This window comes from Hemitrygon akajei, chromosome 2 (genome assembly GCF_048418815.1).
Source record: "Hemitrygon akajei chromosome 2, sHemAka1.3, whole genome shotgun sequence".
NCBI lineage: Eukaryota > Metazoa > Chordata > Chondrichthyes > Myliobatiformes > Dasyatidae > Hemitrygon > Hemitrygon akajei.
The window spans coordinates 140,938,441-140,944,088 of NC_133125.1; the positions used below are offsets into that span (position 1 = coordinate 140,938,441).

The 5,648-nt window shown below is 44.8% G+C and overlaps 1 long non-coding RNA gene across 1 annotated transcript; it reads left to right on the forward strand.

Moving 5' to 3' along the window:
• Positions 1 to 1,478: 1,478 nt before the first annotated feature.
• On the forward strand, positions 1,479 to 5,041 carry LOC140715979 (uncharacterized). Its single transcript, XR_012096229.1, has 2 exons — positions 1,479 to 1,604; positions 4,807 to 5,041. It is a non-coding gene; the product is annotated as an uncharacterized lncRNA (long non-coding RNA).
• The last annotated feature ends 607 nt before the right edge of the window (positions 5,042 to 5,648 follow it).

A 5,648-nucleotide genomic window follows, 5' to 3' on the forward strand; every position in this document is an offset into this window, starting at 1 on the left:
ACTCTCTGCAAATAATTACCCCTCAGATCCCTTTTAAAGACCCTTCCTCCCGCCTTAAAACTATGCCCTCTTGTTTCCCTACCCAAGGGGAAAACATTCTTTCTACCCCCCCCCCCCTTAATTAAGTCTCCCATACTCTTAGATACTTTGATCAGGTCACTACCCACCCCACGCGCCCCTCCAGCTTCCCTTCCCTCCAGTGAAGACAAGCCTAGCCTGTCCAAACTCTCCCCATAAATACAATCCATTCCTGGAGTAACACAAGAAGCACGAAATGTCAGAGGAACTCAGCAGGTCAGACAGCATCTATGAGAGGAGATGAACAGTCGATATTTCAGGCAGAGACCGAAATGTCGACTGCCTGACCTGTTGGGTTCCTCCAACATATTGTACATGTTACTCAAGATGTGCATAATCTGCAGAGTCTCTTTTGTCTCCTGAAGTAATGTGAAAAAAGTCTACAATGAAGACTCTGCCAGTGTTTTATAACCTGTAATCTTTGTTGTAGAGTAGGTTACAATTTTAGCCAATGCCAAGGCTCTGTGCGGGAAGGACCACAGCTATAGAACATTACAGCACAGAAACAAGCCTTTTGGCCCTTCTTGGCTGTGCCAAACCATTTTTCTGCCTAGTTCCACTGACCTGCACCTGGACCATATCCCTCCATATACCTCTCATCCATGTACCTGTCCAAGTCTTTCTTAAATGTTAAAAGTGAGCCCGCATTTACCACTTCATCTGGCAGCTCATTCCACACTCCCACCACTCTCTGTGTGAAGAAGCCCCCCAACAATGTTCCCTTTAAACTTTTCCCCCTTCACCCTTAACCCATGTCCTCTGGTTTTTTTTCTTCCCTAGCCTCAGTGGAAAAAGCCTGCTTGCATTCACTCTATCTATATCCATCATAATTTTATATACCTCTGTCAAATCTCCTCTCATTCTTCCACGCTCCAGGGAATAAAGTCCTAACCTATTCAACCTTTCTCTGTAACTCAGTTTCTCAAGTCCCGGCAACATCTTTGTAAACCTTCTTTGCACTCTTTCAACCTTATTAATATCCTTCCTGTAATTCAGTGACCAAATTCCGCTCCTTCCAGTATTGCGCACGGAGGGACCAAGATGGGGGCAAGGCACTCAAGGCATCAAAGGAGTATCACCTCTGGGAGCCATGTTAAGGGCAATGGTGCTACGTTTGTTTGTCCCTTTCTTCCTTTTTCAAGTTTACACTGCTAAATGTGTCGACATAAATGCAAAGCTTTATTTTTTGATGCTTTCTTTCCATGATTATTTAAAAAATCATGAATAAAATCCATCTTTTGAAGAAAAACTATGACACAACTTGAAATCTGCTACATATTACCGGAGACCTGCTGGGAATTATTCAAGCCTGAAAGAGTAAACAACTACATCACTGTGTCAACTGTTCCAGCAGACTCACAAGATATTAAAAACAACACACACACAATGCTGGAGGAACTCAGAAGGTCAGGCCGCGTATATGGAAATTAATAAACAGTCAATGCTTCGGGTCGAGACCCATACATTGGAAGCAAAGTCACAGAGAAAAAACCGACTCCAAGGCTTCATATGGAACCATCTTAAAGGTAAAAAGTTTCTGTTTTATCTCAGGAAGCCTTTCTCTCTCTCTCTCTCTCTCTCTCTCTCTCACCATAAAGCTTTTCTTTACACCATCCCAATGTAGTGAAACTTGGCAGCCAAGTTGTGCACAGCCAGCTCTCACACACATCACTGCAATAACCAGCTCAACATGGGTTTTTAATGATGGGGCTTGATGTCTGCCAGGCTGGAAAGATCAGCACTGCTCTGCAAAGGAGAATCATCGTGGGCACTAACCGCCCCAGCATCGAGGAGGCCTTCAGAAAGGTGATGCCTCTAAAAGGTGGCATCCATCATTAAGGACCCTCATCACCCAGGGCATGCTCTCTTCTCACTGCTACCATCAAGGAGGTGGTACAGGAGCCTGAAGACACACACTCAACATTTTAAACACGATTTCTTCCCCTCTGCCATCAGATTTCCGAATGGACAATGAACTCATCAAAACTACCTCATTATTTTTGCACTACCTCTTTAATTTCATTACATACATGTTCCTTATCGTAATTTATAGTTTATTTTTATGTATTGGATTGTAATGCTGCTGCAAGACAACACATTTCCTGACATACACTAGTGATATTAAAGTTGATTTTGAGTACCAGAGGATCTTTCGTATCAGGCCAAGGAATTAGATAAGCCTTCAGTTTAATACCTCATCTGAAATATCTCCACCCCATCCACTGAAATAACGACACAGTGCAGTGGGAATGAAACCCATAGCTAGCTGGCCCCATGCCTGACTTGGAATGATAATCAGGGACTGGGTGTGCCGGAATGGATTCATTTTCTGATTTGTAACTTGGCATGTGATTTTGGCAAGGCTTTATCCCCCAAGTCCTGAACTGAAGGATCTGGCAGCAAATTATTCTGCAGTCACAAGGTTCTGGAGAGAATAACGAATTGAGCCTAGCCTAGAAGTCTCAGCTGGAACTGACAGGAACCATCAGCGAAGCATTAGGGGTTTATCAGCCAAACAGTCAACTTCCAACACCTACCCAAGGATGGAAATTGCTCTCCCTCACACACACAAGCTTTTTTTTAAAAGAAGGGACCTCTGGCACAATTCTTATCTTCAAAACTGCATCTCACAAGGATGCAGTGACACACCCTCTTTCCCACATTATAAGGACAAACTTGGTTAAAATGAATGCTGGAATTTTCTCTGAAATGAAACTACTTTGCAGAAATCTAAACATTGTTATAAACGCCAGTGAAGTAGTAGCCCGAGGCTCCACAATTTACCTTTCCCCCCACCTCCAAGGTCTTCAGGGTATAAAGATCTTAGACTTGATGTCAACACTAATTGAACGAGACATCCTATTTATGGAATAATGTTCCAAGTTCCCTCCACCCACTGTGCTGAATTGTTGCCCATCATTTCTCCTCAAAGGCCTGGTTCAAACTTCAGACTCTGCTCTCGAAATCCCAGACTCCCCAACCAGAGGAAACATTTCTTTCTATGCTTACCTATCAGCTTCCCTTAACAATAATCCATCACACTGTGCACACAGCATTCCTGCAGAGGTTTATTACAGGACAAATTACGTCTCTCCAAGTTGGCCAAGTTAATAGCCCTTAAAAATTAAAATGTTCCCTCATCTTTGATCACCTCCCTTCTGGGTTATGATGAATTGGTAAAGAAAAATCAATTAAACCGACAAATTGAGTGGCAATATTCTTCCAGTTCTGGTGAAATGTCATCAACCAAAAATGTTCTCCACCTGGTCTGCCATGCACTGGATGGGCTGAAAGGCCTGTTTCTCTGCTGTTATTCTCCATGACTCCAATTTCTCTCTTGCTATCACCAGACAATTCCCCTTAATACCACAGAAGGTGCCTGACTTGAGTTGTTCCACCATAGAAATCATCCTGTCTGGATACAGAACAACTGCTCTACACGTGACTGCAGGAAACTGCGGTGAGATATGGACACAGCTCGGCACATCCTGGAAAACCAACCTCCCCTCCGTGGACTGCGTCTCACTGCCTCAGTAAAGCAGCCAGCATAACCCACCCCGGATACTACGCAAAAGACTGAAAGCAAGGAGAGCCTTCCTCCCACTGTTATCAGACCGTTGAACAGACCTCTTGTAGAATATGATGGACTCTTGACCTCATTATGATCTTGCACTTTATCATTTACTTGCACTCCACTCTTTCAGAAGCTTTTCCACTTTATTATGCAGTGCTTTGCTTCTACCTCAATGCACTGCGTAATGCTTTGATCTTAATCAACAGCCTGCAGGAGCAGCTTTTGAGTTAGTGGCATCTCCACCTCTCACTATTTGTGCCTCCTCCAGGCAGACCAGCTGTGATGAACCAGCCTCCAGCATCCGCTCCCAGTCACTGCCCTTTCTCTGTAACTTCATTCTGCATTCTGTTATTAGACCAAGAGACTGGGGCAGAATTAGGCCATTTGAACCATCTAGTCTGCTCCGCCATTCAATCTCGGCTGACTTAATTTCCCTCTCAACCTGCTTATGTGATCTCTCTGCCTGTAATGCTGCCGCAAGTTAAGCTTTTTATTGCAAGGACTTGTGCATTTGACAATAAACTAGACTGGGAACTTTGATTTTGAACTTCGTAGTTACGACCCGTACAGAAGATGAAGCAGATGGGAGCCAGGAATGCGTCAACCACTTGTACAATTTCATGCTGATATGAAGTTCAGCAGAAGTCACTGACTACTTAGTTTGGATTCTGTGGTATGTAGCAGTCTGCTAGAAGAAACATCAACAGACAAGAAATATTGTGTCTCCGTTTTTGAGCAAACCAGGTAGTTTCAGCCAGTTTGAAAAACAGTTTCGTTTTTGCTTCAGATGAACTTCGAATGTGATGTGTGCACTGTGAGCAGGACTTGATTATTTTTCCCAGCCCCCTCATTCTGGACTTGGTTCACATATCAAGGGAGAAACCCAATCCTGGGCAGTCGCCAATGCAGCTGGTTTACTGGAAAAGGGAGAGAGTGCGGACTCTGCCTTCCTGCAATTCAATTCTGTGTGCAGTGCCCTGGTTCACATCTTCACTGTTCTGCTGCAGGCATTTCATTTAGCAACTCTGTAAGAGCAGTCTGTTCTGCTCTCAGCTTGTTTGGGAAGGGATGATGTGGAATGTGTGCCATCCAATTAGCGAGGGGTTTTTCCTGGTGAGGGACAATAAGGTTGGTCTTGGGCTTTTGTTCGTCAGGAGACGAAGAGAGAAGACGCTGGGGAGACCCGGTCATAGCGTACGATCCGGTGGGAGACCCGTCGTTTGAAATGGATTGCGAACGAAGGTGGCGTGTGCTTTCACGTTGACCGAGGGGCCAATGCGTGAGTGACAGAGAAGTTCAAGATGAGCTCCAACTTGTGCAAGTTTGACTGTTTAATTACAATGGGCCCTTTCCTTTCTGTTTTTCATAAATAAAATTCCTTTATTTGTATGCAGTGCACTGTCTGTTATTTCATGGCATTAGTTTGTAACAGGGTAGTGAATTACACAGCATCCACACAAACAGGGGGTGCTGGGGCAGGGGGGGGCGGTGGAGCTCACGCCTCAATCTCACACATTTGGCAGGGCTTCCCTCCTCTTAAGCAGCCGAGGAACCCAGAGTGTTTCATGTGTGTGACCTGTGGTGAAAAACAGAGATACATGCCATCACCGAATCCCCCAACCCCACACGGCGAGAATGGGGGAGGGAAGTAACAGGACAGAAAGTGGGACGCGCGCTCAGCTGCCACTTTATTAGGCACGGTATGTCCTGTACCTAATTATGTGTCCGTTGAGTACATTTGTGGAACTTCTGCTGCTGTAGCCATCCACTTAAAGGTTCGACATGTGCGTTCAGAGATGATCTACCGCAGAACAACATTGTAACGTGTGGTTATTTGAGTTAGTCACCTTCCTGTCAGCTCGAACCAGTCTGGCCATTCTCCTCTGACAAGATGTTTCTCCTACTGATCCGCTGCTCACTGGATGTTTTTCCTTTCTCGCACCATTCTCTATAAACTCTGGAGACTGTTATGCTTGAAAATCCCAGGGGATCAGCA